The following is a 20,460-nucleotide window of genomic DNA, read 5'->3' on the forward strand; positions in this document are numbered from 1 at the left end:
CTTTCTTTTCAACTCAGCAAATTTAGTTTTATTTTCATTGCTTTATTCCACAATTGGCACCTTGGTTTAGTTTTGTTTTCCAGTTTGTGCTGTAGTTAGTTTTGTTCTTAACTGGTAAACACAATTTTTTATTTCCTTTGTTCACTGGGTCAATCTACTGTACTTTATTTTGTTGAACTATTTTGACTTTGCTTATAGGTGTATATGTATATGTGCATATTCCATAATTTTAATTATTATTTGCCTGATTTTCTAAGTGCAATTTGTCTGGAAATCATCTTTGGTTTCTTGTTTTTGGATATTTGCTTTAATCTCACTTAATGCCATAACAAACCACTTGTGGAAAACTTGTTCCTGACCAGAGATCAAGCCTTGAGCCTTTGGAGTGGGAGCACTGACTCTAAGAGTATTTGATATCCTCCTGCTGCTGCTGCTACTGCTGCTAAGTCGTGTCAGTTGTGTCTGACTCTGTGTGACCCCATAGACGGCAGCCCACCAGGCTCCCCCGTCCCTGGGATTCTCCAGGCAAGAACACTGGAGTGGGTTGCCATTTCCCTCTCCAATGCATGAAAGTGAAAAGGGAAAGTGAAGTCGCTCAGTCGTGTCTGACTCTTCGCGACCCCATGGACTGCAGCCTACCAGGCTCCTCCATCCATGGGATTTTCCAGGCAAGTGTACTGGAGTGGGGTGCCATTGCCTTCTCTGATTTGATACCCTGCCAAGTTGCTTCAGTCGTGTCCGACTCTGTGTGACCCCATAGACGGCAACCCATCAGGCTCCCCCGTCCCTGAGATTCTCCAGGCAAGAACACTGGAGTGGGTTGCCATTTCCTTCTCCAATGCATGAAAGTGAAAAGTGAAAGTGAAGTCACTCAGTCGTGTCCGACTCTTGGAGACCCCATGGCCTGCAGCCTACCAGGCTCCTCCGTCCATGGGATTTTCCAGGCAAGAGTACTGGAGTGGGGTGCCATTGCCTTCTCTGATTTGATACCCTAGGGAGTATCAAATAGTGAGAACTCACACAAAGGAAACCACTTGAATACAAGACCTGTCATCACCCAACAACTAGTAGCACCCAGTGCACGACACCTCATCTAAACAACAAACAAAACAAAAATACAAACCCAATCATCAGCAAACAGCATTACCACATCACTCAGCCATGCCTATTGGAGGAAAAACAAACAAACAAAAAACTCAGCCTAAGTCTCATCCTATACAAAGCTTACACAAACCACTGGACCAACCTTAGGAGGGCAAAAACCAAAAGGAAGAAAGAATTCAACCTTGAAGCCTGGGAAAAGGAGATCTCAAACACAATAAGATACAAAAAAATAATGAAAAGCAGAGAAATACTTCACAAATGAAGGAACAAACTAGAAACACAGAAGTCCAAATAAATGAAGAGGAAATAGGCAAACTACCTGAAAAAGAATTCAGAATAATGATAGTAAAGATGATTGAAAACCTTGAAAACAAAATGGATAAAATACAAGAATCAATTAACAAAGACCTAGAAGAATTAAAAAGTAAAACATATGGAGACAAACAATACAATTACTGAAATTAAAAATACTCTAGAAGGAATCAATAGCAGAATATCTGCAGCAGAAGAATGAATCCATGAGCTGGAAGATAAAATGGTGGAAATAACTTCTGAAGAGCAGAATAAAGTAAAAGGAGTGAAAAGAACTGAGGATAGTCTCAGAGACCTCTTGGACAATATCAAACACACCAATATTCGAATTATAGGAGTCACAGAAGAAGAAGAGAAAAATAAAAGGTATAAGAAAATTTTGAAGAGATTATAGTTGAAAATTTTCCCAATATGGAAAAGGAAATAGTCAACCAAGTTCAAGAGGCACAGTGTCCCATATAGGATAAACCAAAGGAGAAACACTCCAAACACATACTAATCAAACTAACAAAGACTACACAACAAAAGAATATTAAAAGCAGCAAGGGAAAAGCAACAAGTAACGTACAAGGGAAACCCCAAACACTTCACAGCTGATCTTTCAGCAGAAATCTGTGGGCCAGAAGGGAATGGCAGGATATATTTAAAGTACGAAAAGGGAAAAATCTACAACCAAGATTACTGTACCCAGCAAGGATCTCATTCAGAATTGATGGAGAAATCAAAAGCTTTTCAGACAAGCAAAAGTTAAGAGAATTCAGTACCACCAAACCAGCTGTACAACAAATGTTAAAGGGAGTTATACAAGGGAAGAAAAAAGATCTAAAAAATCAACCCCAAACAGTTAAGCAAATGGCAATAGAAACATATATATCAATAATTAATTTAAATGTAATTGGATTAAATGCTCCAACCAAAAGACACAGACTGGCTGAATGGATTCAAAAAGAAGACTGATATACATGCTATCTACAAGAAACACATTTCAGACCTAAAGACATATAGTCTGAAAGTGAGGGGATGGAAAAATATATTCCATGCAAATGGGAAGTAAAAGAAGGCTGGAGTTGCAATTCTCATAATGGAAAAAACAGACCTTAAAATAAAGAATAGTACAAGAGATAAGGAGGTACACTACATAATAATTAAGGGATCAATCCAAGAGGAAGACATAACAATTGCAAATACCTATGCAGCCAACATAGGAGCACCTCAATACATAAGACAAACACTAACAGACATAAAAGAAGAAGCACAATAATAGTAGAGACTTTAACACCCCACTCACATCAATGGACAGATCATCAAAACCTACAATTAATTAATAAGGAAATTTAAGTCTTAAATGATACATTAGATGAGATGGATCTCATTGCTATCTTTAGGACATTCTCTGAATGCAAAAGAATACACCTTCCTCTCAAGTACACATGGAACATTCTACAGGATAGATCACATCTTGGGTCACAAAACAAACCTCAATAAATTTAAGAAAATTGAAACTGTATCAAACATCTTTGTTGACCACAATGCTGAGACTAGATATCAATTACAAGGAAAAAAACTGTAAGAAACACAAACACATGGAAATTAAACAACACATTTCTAAACAACCAACAGGTTACTGAAGAAATCAAAAGGGAAATAAAAAAATTTCTAGAAACAAATGACAATGAAAACATGACAATTCAAAATCTATGGTATGCAGCAAAAGCAGTTCTAAGAGATAAATTTATAGTAATACAATCCTACCTCAAGAAACAAGAGAAACATCAAATAGACAAGCTGATTTCACATCTAAAACAACTGGAAAAAGAAGAACCAAAAAACCCCAAAATTAGCAGAAGGAAATAAATAATAAAGATCAGAGCAGAAATAAGTGGAAAAAAAAATGAAAGAAACAATAGTAAAGATTAATAAAACTAAAATCTGTTTCTTTGAGAAGATAAACAAAATTGACAAACCTTTAGCCATACTTATCAAGAAAAAAAAGAGAAAAGAATAAAATCAACAAAATTAGAAATTAAAAATAAGAGGTTACAACAGACAATGCAGAACTATAAAGTATTATAACAGACTATTATACACCTACACTATTATACACCTTATATACATGAACAACTATATGGCAATAAAATGGATAATCTGTAAGAAATAGACAGATTCTTAGAAAAATTCACTCTTCCAAGACTAAACCAGGAAGAAATAGAAATTATGGAAAACCCAATTACAGGCACTGAAATTGAAGCTATGATCAAGAATCTTCCAAAAAACAAAAGCCCAGGACCAGATGGCTTCACAGAAGACTTGTATCAAACATTTAGAGAACAGTTAATGCCTCTCCTTCTAAAACTCTTTCAAAAAAATTGCAGAGGAAGGAACACTTCCAAACTCATTTTATGAAGCCACCATCACCCTGATACCAAAACCAGACAAAGACAAAACAAACAAACAAAAAATAAAACAACAGGCCAATATCACTGATCAACATATATGCATAAATCTGCAACAAAATTTTAGCAAACAGAATTCAGCAAAACATCAAAAAGTTCATACATAATGATCAAATTGGGTTTACTCCAGCAATAGAAAGATTATTCAATACACACAAATCAATCAATGTGATACACCATATTAACAAATTGAAAGATAAAAACCATATGATAATCTCAATAGAAGCAGAAAAAGCCTTTGACAAAATTCAGCACTATTATTAAAACTCTTCAAAAAATGGACATAGAACGAACCTACCTCAACATAGTAAAGGCCATATATGATAAGCCTACAGCAAACATTATTCTCAATGGTGAAAAACTGAAAGCATTCCCCCTAAGATCAGGAACAACACAAGGGTGTCCACTCTTACCACTATTATTCAACATAGTTTTGGAAGTCCTAGCTATAGCAATTAGAGAAGAAAAAGAAATAAAAGGAATTTGACTCTGTGGATCACAACAAACTGGAAGAGTATATCATGCAAAATTTGGGGCTAGATGAAGCACAAGCTGGAATCAAGATTTCTGGGAGAAATATCAATAACCTCAGATATGCAGATGACACCAGCCTAATGGCAGAAAGTAAAGAGGAACTAAAGAGCTTCTTGATGAAGGTGAAAGAGAAGAGTGAAAAAGCTGGCTTAAAACTCAACATTCAAAAAACTAAGATCATGACATCTGGTTCCATCACTTCATGGGAAATAGATGGGGAAACAGTGAAAACAGTAACAGACTTTATTTTCTTGGGCTCCAAATTCACTGCAGATGGTGACTGCAGCCATTAAATTAAAAGATGCTTGCTCCTCAGAAGAAAATCTATGACAAACCTAGACAGCATTTTAAAAAACAGAGACATCATTTTGCCGACAAAGCTCCATCTAGTCAAAGCTGTGTTTTTTCTAGTAGCCATGTATGGATGTGAGAGTTGGACCATAAAGAAGGCTAAGTGCTGAATAACTGGTGTTGGAGAAGACTCCTGAGAGTCCCTTGGACTGCAAGGAGATCAAACCAGTCAATCCTAAAGGAAATCAACCCTGACTATTCACTAGAGGAACTGATGCTGAAGCTGAAGCTCCAAAAGTTTGGCTTCCTGATGCAAAAAGGAGAGTGAAAATGTTGGCTTAAAACTCAACATTCAGAAAACTAAGACCATGGCATCTGGTCCCATCACTTCATGGCAAATAGATGGGGAAGCAACAGAAACAGTGACATACTTTATTTTTCAGGGCTCCAAAATCACTTCAGATGGTGACTTCAGCCATGAAATTAAAAGACACTTACTCCTTGGAAGTAAAATTATGACCAACTTAAACAGAGACATTATTTTGCTAACAAAGTAGGTCTGTTTAGTCAAAGCTATCGTTCTTCCAGTAGTCATATATGGATATGAGCTGAACCCCAAAGAATTGATGCTTTTGAACTGTGGTGTTGGAGAAGCATCTTGAGAGTCCCTTGGACTGCAAGGAGATCCAACCAGTCTATCTTAAGGGAAATCAGTGCTGAATATTCATTGGAAGGACTGATGCTGAAGCTGAAACTCCAATACTTTTGGCCAAAGTATTGACTCATTGGAAAAAACCCTGATTCATTAGAACTGACTCATTGGAAAAGACCCTAATGCTGGGAAAGATTGAAGGCCAGAGGAGAAGGAGACGCAGAAGATGAGATGGTTGGAATGTATCACCAACTCAATGGATATGAGTTTGAGTTAACTCCATGGGTTGGTGATAGACAGGGAGGCCTGATGTGCTGCAGTCATGGAGTTGCCAATAGATATGACTGAGCGACTGAACTGAACTGTTGCAAAGAGCTGACTCATTAGAAAAGACCCTGATGCTGGGAAAGATGGAAAGTGGGACGAGAAGGGGATGACAGAGGATGAGATGGGTTGGATGGCATCACACACTCAATGGACATTAGTTTGAGCAGGCTCTGAGAGATGGTGGAGGACAGGGAAGTCTGGGGTGCTGCAGTCCATGGGGTCACAGAGAATTGGACGATTGAAAAACAAATATACTGAATTCTTGAGATAGGTGACACAGTATTATTAAAGGCAATATACTAAACCACATGAAACAAATAAGAGGTATTTGTGACTTCCTGCTTACCAGAAAGCAAATACCTAAGTATGGGAGAAGAGAACCAGGATTGCAGCTTCTCATTAGCTATTCGTAGATCAATGGGGAGGTGGTTAGCAGAGACTGAAATAGCGGAGTCTAAGAAAAGGTGTCAGTGGTTTCTCTTCATTCCTTCAGCTCGACTCCTTTCAGTTTATTACCCTTGGTATTTTCACATTAATATACAAATTTTTGTTTAATACTAGGAATGGATTTAGCTGAGAGAAGCCTCACATTAAGAACTCTAGTTTATTGCAATTAATTTAAAAATACCTTCTTTGATTTTGTATTACTTATTTCAATTGATAATCTCTTAATCAAGAAAGTGACATGTCTACTATATGTTACTTTTTATGCATTACAAAAGCTAACCTAGTTTTTGGCAATGATCACAGAAGTTAAAGAACTTGACAAAATCATTCTTAATATAAAAAGGAAGCATTTGGCCTAATCACAGAAAATAAATATTTCCTTCACAAATTCATCATTTAATATTTGCCACATGGCAAAACAAAATAATGTCAACAAACTGATAACTTGCTAGATGCAAAACATTTTGAGAGGCATTTTATAGAGTCAACTCTTCTTGTGCCTCACAGTTCTGCATAAAATGAAGCACAGACTGTCTTTGTTCTAGGCTATCATTTCAAGGATGTTTATATAGTAAACAGACAGGGAAAACAGAAAAATATCTTTCTCTCAAGCTTTAATGTTCCTCTTGGGTGACACAAACCATTGTGTGTGCTTATGTCACCTGTCCCTCTTCAAATCACCTTGAACAAATTGGGAACTGGGCAAGAGGCAAAGGAAAATGCTGATATTCTGGCTACTGAAATTGTGGTAAGTAATAGTCCTTTGTCTCTGACTGAGGAGGCCTGTGTCTTCTGCCAGCATCCATGAAACTGTCAGGCTCATTTGTTAGCTGTAAAGGAAGGCAGAATCCCAGACCCTTCACAGTTCTTAGAAACGTATAAAACAAAACTGCTATCTTTAAAAGGAGGGTCAATCTACTTAGGGAGACTACTTATGGAATAAATCAGAGCATGGGTGTGTGCTAAGTCACTTCTGTTTTGTGCGACTCTGTGCGACCCTATGGAATGTAGTCTGCTAGGATTTTCTGCCCATGGGATTCTCCAGGGAAGAATACTGTAGTGGGTTGCTTCTGGAGGAAGCAATACTGGAGGAGAGCTTCCTGACCCGGGGATCTAACCCACATCTCATGTCTTCTGCATTGGCAAGTGGGTTCTTTACCACTAGTGCCACCTGGGAAACCCAAATCAGAGCATACATATAAAAAAATAAAACATTTAATAGTGCATAAAATTTGATCCAAAATTGGTATGTAAAATTTGATCCAACATTGCTGGTGGCAATGTAGAATTGTGCATTCATTTTTAAAAGCAGTTTGAATGTTCTTCAAGAAATTCAAACATAGAATCATTTCAATATGATCTACCAATTCCACTCTTTGATATCCAAGAGAATTCAAAACATGTATCCACACACAAAAGGAATTGTACATAAATGTTAATATTAGCATTATTCATAATAACCATAAAGCAGAAAAAAGTCTATCAGATAATGAATGGATAACCAAATATGGGATGTTCATATAATAGAAAATTATTTGGCAATAAAAGGAATAAAATACCTATACATGCTACCATACGTATCAGGCTTCCCTGGTGGCTCAAATGGTAAAGTGTCTGCCTGTAATGTGGGAGACCTGGGTTCAATTCCTGGTTTGGGGAGATCCTCTGGAGAAGGAAATGGCAACCCACTCCAGTACTCTTGCCTGGAAAATCCCATGGACAGAGTGCATGGTAGGTTACAGTCCATGGGGTCGCAAAGACGGACATGACTGAACAACTTCATTTTCACTTTCTTTCACAATGTTTATCATGTATGATATTAGATTATACTGAGAGAAACCAGTCATAATAGACAATGTATTTTATTATTTCTTTTACGTATATATTATATGGTTTTGTACTATTCCACTTATATGAAATGTCCAGAATAAAGAAATTCATAGAATTAGAAAGTAGGCTAGTAGTTGCAAGGTAGTCTTCCCTGGCCCCTCTCCTAAAAATTGGGTTAGTTTCTTCCCAAGTGACTCATAGCCTCCATATTTATTTATATTGTGTATCTTCTACGCAGTACTATAAATGCCTTTAATACTCTAAGCAAATTGAGTATTGAGGCTGTTTCATGTTATGTTGCTGAATCTTCAGTATTTAGAACCATTCATTCATTCAGTATATAGTTTTGAGTAGCCATTACATAGGAAGCAATAAGCACAGCATAAACAAATCAAGACTTCTGCCTTGTGGAATTTAGATTCTAATAGTACATACAGTAAATTCTAAATAAGTTATTTATTTAATAAATGAATGTGAAAAATATTTTTAACTTCGAATTAACTGACAATCCATAAAAGAATGACTATATTTAAAATAAAATGCTAAATGGAAATGAACAATTTGTCTTTTTGAGTTTGTACTTATCAGAGTCTAACAGATTGACTAATAATTTTGACCAACACATGGATGTCAACCTTCCTAATAAATTTATTCCATCACACAGTATTAAAAGCATCATTTTAGATTTAATTAATCCTATTCACAAATATGATAAGAAGCATTCAAGTCATTAAAATGAAAATGATAACCCAGAGGCAAAAAAATCTACTTGGATTATCTGCATAATTAAACTTATATTACCTCTAAAATAACAAAACATGTTAAGGGTGCATTCATTACTTACATATAAAGCAATCTAGTTAGGGACTCATAAATATCCTATTAAAATTAATGATAGCACTAACTGATTTAATACAATATGTAAAACCACAATTGTTTCACCATTTATCATGGCATAATGATGTTTCATCTACAGTGATGAAGCCAATGTACATATGCAATCCATTAGGTGTATTGCATATTAATAGTTATTGCATAAGTATTAACTTCAAGATACTCCTGATTAGCCATATCTTATGTAGTAAAATAAGATTAGCATATTGGAATTAATTAGTTTAATTTTTCTATAACCTACTATAATTGGGAACTGGATTAAATGAACTTTATGGATCTTTTAAATCTACAATCAATGATTCTATAAATTCAGTTGGGCTGCTTTGACCTGTATGTTCTCACATTTTAGAAGCACATATTTTTTTAGGATAGCATGTTTAGCACTTTCTTTCAGAGATCATTATTGTCATACAAAAATATTAAAAACTGGCTTATGGTGGGGAGACAGGGAGGTCAAAGAAGTTTGGTTAATATTAGGTTAAAAGTTAAATTGGTTGATTTATTGAATGATTCTCAGATTTTTATCATCCTGACAGATTCTTAAGTAGGGGGAAAGACAGTATCTAGTTCCTTTCAGCTATAAGATTCTTTTTTTCTTTTAAATATAACAAAGAACTCACTTTGGTGCACTACTTATTCATGTGAAAAATTTCATAGTAGAAAGTATTGAACATAAATCTTTTACAATATTTATTCTCTTTAGACTATAATACATTTAAACTTCAACAGATATGGTTTTATTTATGATTTATATCGGAAGTTGGCAAACTTCTGTAAAAGCAAGAGAGTAAGTAATTTTGTTGGACATATGGTCTCTGATATGACTACTCAACTGAGTTGTATCACAGACACTGATACAACTGTATGGCTCTATCAAAGCAGCCGCAGACATTAAGTAAATGGATGGGCATGGTTACGTTAGAATAAAACTTATTTTCAAAACAAGAAATGAGCCACAGTTTGCCAATCTCTGTTTCAGATAGTGGAAATTGACTCCAAAATAAAATTTAAATATGTTGTGACCAACTATATTAAGCTACATGTTGATGGCTAAGAATAAATTAATTATGGTTCTATTTAATTTAGATTTAAGACCTTAAAATATCCTTTTGAAGAAATCAATCTTAATTTTACATGTTTTGCTCAAAAGGTGATACTTTCTTGTAAACAGGGTTCATTGCATTGTTGGGATATTGGTCTTTTCTGAATTTAGTAAAGAACAGGAGGACAGATGGCAACATTTTATATTAAATGTTAATATATTCCAAGTTTTATGTACAATAGGTTTAAGAGTTCCCATCATGTTCCCAAAACATTATATTAAAAAAAAAAAAGATTCTTGTCTACAAATGTTTATTTCACAAGCAAGAGGATTTTTGCCTTAGACCACCTGGCATGTGGAAACTCTTCAATTTTTAAAGATGTATGAAATAATGTCATATTGTTTCCTGAACCATTTGAACAGATTTCTTCACGTTTGACTTCATTTATTTATCTATTTCTAGGTAGAACTATTTTATTGAACCATTTTCAGCTCTTATCCAAACAGCATGCTTTTATCCTGAATGGTGGAAAAATATAACAGTACTTCAGTTCTCTAAGGTGCTCCCCTCCTGTGGTACTGAGATCCTAAATTAAGAGCTGAAAGCATTTAAGATTCTGTATCAAAGATAGGACAGGACACAGCAGTTAGTCCAAGAGAAGGGCAAGTGAGCAGTATGGCAGTAAGTGGGTTAACAGAAAAACTAGGGCACTGAGAATCATCCTTCAAAATAGAGCAATCTGATCACACTGACAGGTACCATTGAGATTCTTACAATTGGACTGTTGCTGGCAGTATCCAATGCCCTTCTGACTGTCCCAAATGTGTGGTCATCTGTTGCTCCACAAAGGAGACAGATGCTAGACACTTACACTCTGCTATTCTTTGAACTGTATTTGTACTAAATTTTTTTTTTTTTTTAATTTTCTTTCTTTTTTTTTTTTTAAATTTTATTTTATTTTTAAACTTTACATAATTGTATTAGTTTTGCCAAATATCAAAATGAATCCACCACAGGTATACATGTGTGCCCCACCCTGAACCCTCCTCCCTCCTCCCTCCCCATACCATCACTCTGGGTTGTCCCAGTGCACTAGCCCCAAGCATCCAGTATTGTGCATCGAACCTGGACTGGCAACTCGTTTCATACATGATATTTTACATGTTTCAATGCCATTCTCCCAAATCTTCCCACCCTCTCCCTCTCCCACAGAGTCCATAAGACTGTTCTATACATCAGTGTCTCTTTTGCTGTCTCGTACACAGGGTTATTGTTACCATCTTTCTAAATTCCATATATATGCGTTAGTATACTGTATTGGTGTTTTTCTTTCTGGCTTACTTCACTCTGTATAATAGGCTCAAGTTTCATCCACCTCATTAGAACTGTTTCAAATCTATTCTTTTTAATGGCTGAGTAATACTCCATTGTGTATATGTACCACTGCTTTCTTATCCATTCATCTGCTGATGGACATCTAGGTTGCTTCCATGTCCTGGCTATTATAAACAGTGCTGCGATGAACATTGGGGTACATGTGTCTCTTTCCCTTCTGGTTTCCTCAGCGTGTATGCCCAGCAGTGGGATTGCTGGATCATAAGGCAGTTCTATTTCCAGTTTTTTAAGGAATCTCCATACTGTTCTCCATAGTGGCTGTACTAGTTTGCATTCCCACTAAATTTTATAAAACAATTATTTTCTATGACAAAAAGTGAAGTTATTAACTTTTAACCATTTAAACCACACCATTTATTAATATATTTTTGCATGCTCTTATCCAAGACAACTGAAACAGGATTTATGCTACTTATGCTCTAAAATATTATCCTTATAGATATTGGGTACATGAGTATACTGAGAAATTAAAATGCATTTTCTGTTAGAGTACTTGAAACATATTGAATAAAATTATTATTAAAATTGTTCAATTTATTTTATAAGAAGGTTGCTATGACACAATAATAAATATAATATTTTTGAAATATAATTATAAAGTTTCATATATTTTAGAAATTGTTAGTTGAACATATTTTTAGAAAAATTGTTAAAATGCTAAATCTATTTATTATTATACTTATGTACAATGGAAGAATAGATCTTGTATTTGTCTGCTTTTTTCTCTGCAACTAAAATGTGGATTTTCAAATGAAAATAAAATAACTGTACTGCATAAAAATCAACTATAAACACATGAATGTTTTAAATCACTACCTGGGAAAAGAACTTCATCTACAAAATTACCTTAAGAATGTGTAAGAAAAAATTTACTAAACCTCATAATTATTGATAGCTTCTAACAATCGATACATAATTATGTTTTATTAAATTGACTTAAAATACAAGATGCTGGCAAGTATGTCTATGCTGAAACAAAATATAGGTAGTTTAGTATAAAATCTATTGGATTTTTTGAAAACATTTTCTGTAACTTTAAAAATGAGGCATTCTGATAAGTACTGGCTTATATGACAAAGGGTAAGTTGTATTAATTCAATATCTTTTATCTGTCTTAAGAAATATTACATAGAAAAAAGATGGAGATTTTAAAAAATTGCTTAAAATTTCATAATTTAATAGTATTTACATTTCATAGGACTGGAAAAGGTTGGTTTTCATTCCAATCCCAAAGAAGGGCAATGCCAAAAATGTTCAAAGTACTGCACAATTGCACTCATTTCACATGCTAGCATAGTAATGCTCAAAATCCTTCAAGATAAGCTTCAACAGTATGTGAACCAAGAACTTTCAGATGTACAATTGGATGTAGAAAAGGCAGAGAAACCAAAGATCAAATTGCCAACATCTGTTGGATCATAGAAAAAGCAAGGGAATTCCAAAAAAAAAAATCTACTTCTGCTTCATTGATTATACCAAAGACTTTGACTGTGTGGATCACAACAAACTGTAGAAAATTCTTAAAGGGATGGGAATATCAGAGGCAGGAATAGCTTACCTGCCTTCTGAGAAATCTGTATGTATATCAAGAAGCAACAATTAGAACCAGACATGGAACAATAGACTGGTTCCAATCAGGAAAAGAGTACATCAAGGCTGTATATTGTCACCCACTTATTTAACATCTATGCAGTGTACATCATGCTAAATACTGGGCTGGATGAAGCACAATCTGGAATAAAGATTGCTGAGAGAAATATGAATAACCTCAAATATGCAGATGACACCACCCACATGGCAGAAAGCAAAGTGGAACTAAAGAGTTTCTTGATGAAGATGAAAGAGAGTGAAAAGCTGTCTTGAAACTCAACATTCAAAAAACTAAGATCTTGACATCTGGTCTCATCAGTTCAGTCACTCAGTCGTGTCCAGCTCTTTGCGACCCCATGAACTGCAGCATGCCAGGCCTCCCTGTCCATCACCAACTCCCAGAGTTCACTCAGACTCACGTCCATTGAGTTGGTGATGCCATCCAGCCATCTCATCCTCTGTCGTCCCCTCCTTCTCCTCCTGCCCCCAATCCCTCCCAGCATCAGAGTCTTTTCCAATGAGTCAACTCTTCGCATGAGGTGGCCAAAGTACTGGAGTTTCAGCTTTAGCATCATTCCTTCCAAAGAACACCCAGGGCTAATCTCCTTTAGAATGGATTGGTTGGATCTCCTTGCAGTCCAAGGGACTCTTGAGAGTCTTCTCCAACACCACAGTTCAAAAGCATCAATTCTTCGGTGCTCAGCTTTCTTCATAGTCCAACTCTCGCATGTCCATACATGACCACTGGAAAAACCATAGCCATGACTAGATGGACCTTTGTTGGCTGGTCCCATCAGGTCATGGCAAATAGATTGGGAAACAATAGAAACAGTGACAGATTTTATTTTCTTCGGCTCCATAATCACTACAGATGATGACTGTAACCATGAAATTAAAAGATGCTTGCTCCTTGGAAGAAAATCTATGACAAACCTAAACAGCATATTAAAAAGTAGAAACATAACTTTGCCGACAAAGGCCCATCTAGTCAAATCTTTGGTTCTTCTAGTAGTCATGTATGGCTCTGACAGCTGGACAATAAAAAAGGCTAAGCACTGAAGAACTGGTGTTTTGAACTGTGGTGTTGGAGAAGACTCTTGAGAGTCCCTTGAACTGCAAGGAGATCAAACCAGTCAATCCTAAAGGAAATTAATCTTGAATATTCATTAGAAGGACTGATGCTGAAGCTGATGTGAAGGGCCAGCTCATTAGAAAAGACCTGATGCTGGAAAAAACAGACAGCAGGAGGAAAAGGCTGTGACAGAATTTGAGAGGACTCAATGGACATCACTGACTCAATGGACATGAGTTTGAGCGATAGTGAAGGACAAGGAAGTCTAGCATGCTGATGTTCATGGGGTCGCAAAGAGTCAGGCACAACTGAACGACTGAGCAACAACATTTCATTAGATACACTTTCTTGATGCAGAATCCCTATATGCTCAAAATGAAAAACATTGGCAACAAGAAATGCAGTTAAATTGGATATTTAGTTCAGTTCAGTCACTCAGTCATGTCTGACTCTGTGATCCAATGGACTGTAGCACACCAGGCTTCCCTGTCCATAACCAACTCCCGGAGCCTGCTCAAACTCATGTCCATTGAGTCGGTGGTGACATCCAACCATCTCATCTATAACTGAATAATGTCTTCAGTAGTTTCATAATACATGTAAAGCTTTACATAAAGGTCTCCAGTGTATTTTTAAATATATAATTTCTGACTATCTAGAAAGAAGAGATTGATTTATACAATAGAAAATGAACTCACTTTGAAAGAATCTAATTGTCTTTTAAGATCAAATTGCCAACATCCTCTGGATCATAAAAAGCAAGAGAGTTCCAGAAAAACATCTATTTCTGCTTTATTGACTATGCCAAAGCCTTTGACTGTGTGGATCATAATAAACTGTGGGAAATTCTGAAAGAGATGGGAATATCAGACCACCTGATCTGCCTCTTGAGAAATTTGTATGCACGTCAGGAAGCAACAGTTAGAACTGGACATGGAACAACAGACTGGTTCCAATAGGAAAAGGAGTATGTCAAGGCTGTATATTGTCACCCTGCTTATTTAACTTATATGCAGAGTACATCATGAGAAACGCTGGACTGGAAGAAACACAAGCTGGAATCAAGATTGCCGGAAGAAATATCAATAACCTCAGATATGCAGATGACATCACCCTTATGGCAGAAAGTGAAGAGGAACTCAAAAGCCTCTTGATGAAAGTGAAAGTGGAGAGTGAAAAAGTTGGCTTAAAGCTCAACATTCAGAAAACGAAGATCATGGCATCTGGTCCCATCACTTCATGGGAAATAGATGGGGCAACAGTGGAAACAGTGTCAGGCTTTATTTTTCTGGGTTCCAAAATCACTGCAGATGGTGACTGCAGCCATGAAATTAAAAGATGCTTACTCCTTGGAAGGAAAGTTATGACCAACCTAGATAGCATATTCAAAAGCAGAGACATTACTTTGCCAACAAAGGTTCGTCTAGTCAAGGCTATGGTTTTTCCTGTGGTCATGTATGGATGTGAGAGTTGGACTGTGAAGAAGGCTGAGCGCCGAAGAATTGATGCTTTTGAACTGTGGTGTTGGAGAAGACTCTTGAGAGTCCCTTGGACTGCAAGGAGATCCAACCAGTCCATTCTGAAGGAGATCAGCCCTGGGATTTCTTTGGAAGGAATGATGCTAAAGCTGAAACTCCAGTACTTTGGCCACCTCATGCGAAGAGTTGACTCATTGGAAAAGACTCTGATGCAGGGAGGGATTGGGGGCAGGAGGAGAAGGGGACTACAAAGGATGAGAAGGCTGGATGGCATCGCTGACTCGATGGATGTGAGTCTGAGTGAACTCCAGGAGTTGGTGATGGAGAGGATGGCCTGGCGTGCTGTGATTCATGGGCTTGCAAAGAGTCGGACACGACTGAGCGACTGATCTGATCTGATCTGAAATTGTCTTTTAAAAAATTGCAAAAGTATTCAAATGATATATTAAAAGGATGCTGTAGATACTATACGTAGGGGGTTCAGCAAGAAATTTGGTATTTTCTTGTTATGTGATAATTCTGTGGAAACAATAGAAAACTGAGACTTATCTGATTATAAGGAAAATTTCTATCTTATTGAATGCTGGTGTTGAACAATATCAAACTTGGAGAAAGGCCTCTATTGCTGTGGCTCTTAGATTGTGGAGAAAAAGGGAAATAAATGCACATCAGAAACATAGGGACTGCTTTTCAAAATATACATGTTGGGACCCCTTTGTCAAGCAACAACACAACCATAAATTTATATACAGAAAATGTCAGAGCTTTAAATGCTCATTGATAAAAATAATTTAAAATATATAAATTATGAAGAAATATATCAGGTTTATAAGTTTGGCAGATACAACATTGCTACAATTTCTATTTTCCCCAAACTGCTTTATACATTCAACACAACCCCTATTAAAATCCTACTGGGCGATGTTACAGAAATTTATACTGCCAGTTGAAGGGGATTAAGAAGCTATCATTTTAAAAGATAAAAAAGAAATTTGGAGCACTATCATTTCATTTTAAGACCTTCTGCAAAGTCAGTATAATCAACATAGTTACACTGCTGTAAGAATAAACAAATAAAAGACTAAAATAGTCAGAATAGAGTCCAGTTAATATACTGACCCTTATATAATCAGTTAATTTTCAGTAACAGTGCAAGGTGAGTAAATGAGAAAAGCAAAAGCACCAAATCCTGTTGGCTGACTTTATAGTCATGAGGAAAATAAAAATACAAATTTTTGTATTTTTACTGTTTACAGTAAATATTTACTGTATATTTACTGTTCCAATAAGAACATAAGATGTTCAAAATCATTATCAGTGAAATGCAAATTAAAACTGCAGTAAGTACAAAAATACTAGAATTTTAAAACAAAAACTGATGATATGCGTGTTTTAAAGATGTGGGTTAAGACTAACATTACTGGTGCGAGTGGTAATATGGTACAACCACTATTAAAATCAGACTGGTATTTTATTATAAAAAGTTAAACATACATTTACTATATGCTGAGCAATTCCACTCCTTAGCATTTGCTAAGGAGAACAAAACCTGTGTTTTTACAAAAATACTTGTATAGGAGCATTCACCTCAAGTTGATTCATAATAGCTTCAAAGTGGAAATTATCAACATGCCAATCATTGAGAAGATGGATAAACAAACAGTGATACTTTATAGAATGAAATATATATTGAGCAATAATCAGAAATGAATTAATGATACACATACCAACACAAATTTTAAAAACACACTGTACAAAAAAAGCCAGGCATGAAAGAATATGAAGTTCTACAAACTTCTGGAGTATACCAAATAAATTTGCAGTGATGGAAATCTGATCAGTAGTTTCCTAGGATAGGTGGTGTTGGGATTGAAAGGAAAAGAGCATGAGAGAACTTTTGGGGTGAGAAAAATATTTTATATCTTGTTAGTGGTGGTGGCTACACAATTGCATACATTTGCCAAAGCTCAACAGGTTTTACATTTAAAATAGTTGTATTTTATCACATGTAGATAACACCTCAGTAAAATTGATAAAAATACAAATGTGGGAGACGGTAATACTAACTTTGGTTCATTCCATGTGAAAAATTTCAGAGGGCTTTGGCTGATTGCATATTCAATTTGAACAAGTTACCAAAAATATTTGTAAATGAGAGGTTGCCTGATTAGAAATGTAGTAACTTGGAAGAAGAGTCTGAACCCAAGTGTCATTTTGAGGTCCAGCTCTGGGTGCTGTACTTTCAGAAGGCACTTGAAACTTTGGGAAGATGATGATGTTTTTCATGAGGGATCTCAAAAAGAAGGTTCAAAGTAGTTGAAATTGCTTCTAGCTTGCCAAAGAGAACAGAGAATTTGGGATCTTGCAGATGTTTTAGAATACTTAAAGGTTAATGTGGTAGATACCTCCTGATGCTAAGATTTTCCCCTCTTCTTTGTTAATAGAATCTCAATTTCATTGTGTATGATAATGTGCCCAGATATAAAAATTCTCTTCTTAACCATTTTAGCTAAAGCCAATGAGATTTAAGCAAAAATCATTGGGCAGAACTTTAAAGAAAGCCCCTTGAAAGATCAGCAGACTTTGTGGATATAAGTATATTTTTTCTTCCTCCTCTGTCCACTCTTAACTCCTTCCAGTAGCCTCAGCCTCCATTAGCAACCAGGAGGAAAAGACAATGACTTTGGATCTAATGTTGTTGAAATATTGAATTTACACCAAGCTTTCTACTGGGCTTCTTATTTTGTTAAAAAGCAATCCCACATGCAGATGACACCACCCTTATGGCAGAAAGTGAAGAAGAACTAAAGAACCTCTTGATGAAAGTGAAAGAGGAGAGTGAAAAAGTTGGCTTAAAGCTCAACATTCAGAAAATGAAGATCATGGCATCTGGTCCCATTACTTCGTGGCAAATAGATGGAGAAACAGTGGAAACAGTAGCTGACTTCATTTTTCTGGGCTCCAAGATTGTTGCAGATGGTGATTGCAGCCATGAAATTAAAAGACACTTACTCCTTGGAAGGAAAGTTATGACCAACCTAGATAGCATATTCAAAAGCAGAGACATTACTTTGCCAAGAAAGGTCCGTCTAGTCAAGGCTATGGTTTTTCCAGTGGTCATACGGATGTGAAAGTTGGACTATAAAGAAAGCTGAGCGCCGAAGAATTGATGCTTTTGAACTGTGGTGTTGGAGAAGACTCTTGAGACTCCCTTGGACTGCAAGGAGATCCAACCAATCCATTCTAAAGGAGATTAGCCCTGGGTGTTCTTTGGAAGGAATGATGCTAAAGCTGAAACTCCAGTACTTTGGCCACCTCATGTGAAGAGTTGACTCATTGGAAAAGACTCTGATGCTGGGAGGGATTGGGGGCAGGAGGAGAAGGGGACAACAGAGGATGAGATGGCTGGATGGCATCACCGACTCGATGGACATGGGTTTGGGTGGACTCCAGGAGTTGGTGATGGACAGGGAGGCCTGGTGTGCTGTGGTTCATGGGGTTGCCAAGTATTAGAAGTAACTGAGTGACTGAACGAACTGAACTGAATCCCACATTTGAACAAACCGCTGGTGATAATTTTCTGTCAAATGGAGAGAAACATAGAACCCCTAACAGACACTAGGGAGCTATGAAGAGTGCACAGATAAATTCACTTTGACTTCAGAAGGCATAGTTTGAGCAAGTGAGTGATAGACGGGTAAGTATTTGGTCAATATAAGGAAAAATTCAGATGAGATCAGGCAGGTTCAGGGCGGTCGGTATGGCCATTGACAAGAAAAAAAAAAATCATACTGGAGCTTTATAACAACTGAACAAGTCTGCTAACAATATATTGACCACTCAATACAGCAGAGGCCATGGGGCAACATGTTAAATGAGGTCTTCCTCTAAAGCTGTGGATGAAAACTATGTGAGCTAATTCCTAAGGGCTATTCATTTAAATTTTATGATACTATGGCTGAGCTTTTTTTAGACTAATTGCATTTGCCTATTTCATGTTGTGACAAGAATTTGGCCTAAGGAAGTAAAACTCTTTTACCTCAGTGTGGTGATATTTCTTCTAAAAATTATTAGGAAACTAGAGGGAACATTTCTGTGAATATAGTTTTCTAAAGGTCACATAAAACTTCCAGGTATAACAGATTCTGAAAGATGAATGATAGCCACTTTAGTGGTTATCAAATCATTTCCAAAGGACTTGTGTAGCACACAGAACGGTTTCTAAATAATATTATTCATAATGTTAATTGATAGTCCCTTCAGAATTCTAAATTCAGCATTTCACAAAGCTTTACAAATGAAGGGGAATTTTTAGGTAGAGCTAAATACAGAAAAAGAAGCAAATTACCACAAAATGACTATACCTATTATCATTTGAAAGTGAAAGTGAAGTCGCTCAGTCGTGTCTGCCTCTTTGCGACCCCGTGGACTGTAGCCCACCAGGCTCCTCTGTCCACGGGATTCTCCAGGCAAGAATACTGGAGTGGGTTGCCATTTCCTTCTCCAGGGGATCTTCCCTACCCAGGGATCGAACCCAGGTCTCCTGCATTGCAGGCAGATGCTTTAACCTCTGAGCCACCAGGGAAGCCCTATTATCATTTAAAATTCTGTTAATATTGTCTAAGCTAAATTATCCTTTTGGGATATCCATGCCATAATTTTCAAACTATCCTTCATCTTATAATGGTAAACGTGGCCCAATGATTCTCATTTTTAATCTACAGTGTTGTCAGTCATTTCAAAGATGCTAGACATAATAATATTATGACATTCAGAGCCAGAGAGCAAGGAGTCCCTACTTGCTTTCAGTTGAAAGCAAAGAGGTTCTCAAAAGCTGTCAGCATTTCTCCTTTATGTTCTGAAAGCTGCCTGAACTTGTCAGTTAGCTTTTGTGGCACTTTTATTGAAATAATGCAAGGGAAAAAAAAAAGTTATTATGGAGTTCACACTTTTAAATGTCATTCTTTTGTAATAGGGTAGAAATGTCACAAGACCATAGAATGCTGGAATCAGAAGAGTGTTATCATTAAATCCAGTA

The 20,460-nt window shown here is 36.4% G+C and overlaps 1 protein-coding gene and 1 non-coding gene across 4 annotated transcripts in view; both read right to left on the reverse strand.

The window, feature by feature from the left end:
- The window catches only part of NAALADL2 (N-acetylated alpha-linked acidic dipeptidase like 2), a 1,154,148-nt gene that overhangs the window by 547,710 nt on the left and 585,978 nt on the right, over positions 1 to 20,460 (reverse strand). The window lies entirely within an intron of this gene.
- TRNAC-GCA (transfer RNA cysteine (anticodon GCA)) lies at positions 19,936 to 20,007 on the reverse strand. The gene has a single exon. It is a non-coding gene; the product is annotated as a tRNA-Cys (tRNA).

Source organism: Bubalus kerabau, chromosome 2, assembly GCF_029407905.1.
Source record: "Bubalus kerabau isolate K-KA32 ecotype Philippines breed swamp buffalo chromosome 2, PCC_UOA_SB_1v2, whole genome shotgun sequence".
Classification (NCBI taxonomy): Eukaryota; Metazoa; Chordata; class Mammalia; order Artiodactyla; family Bovidae; genus Bubalus; species Bubalus kerabau.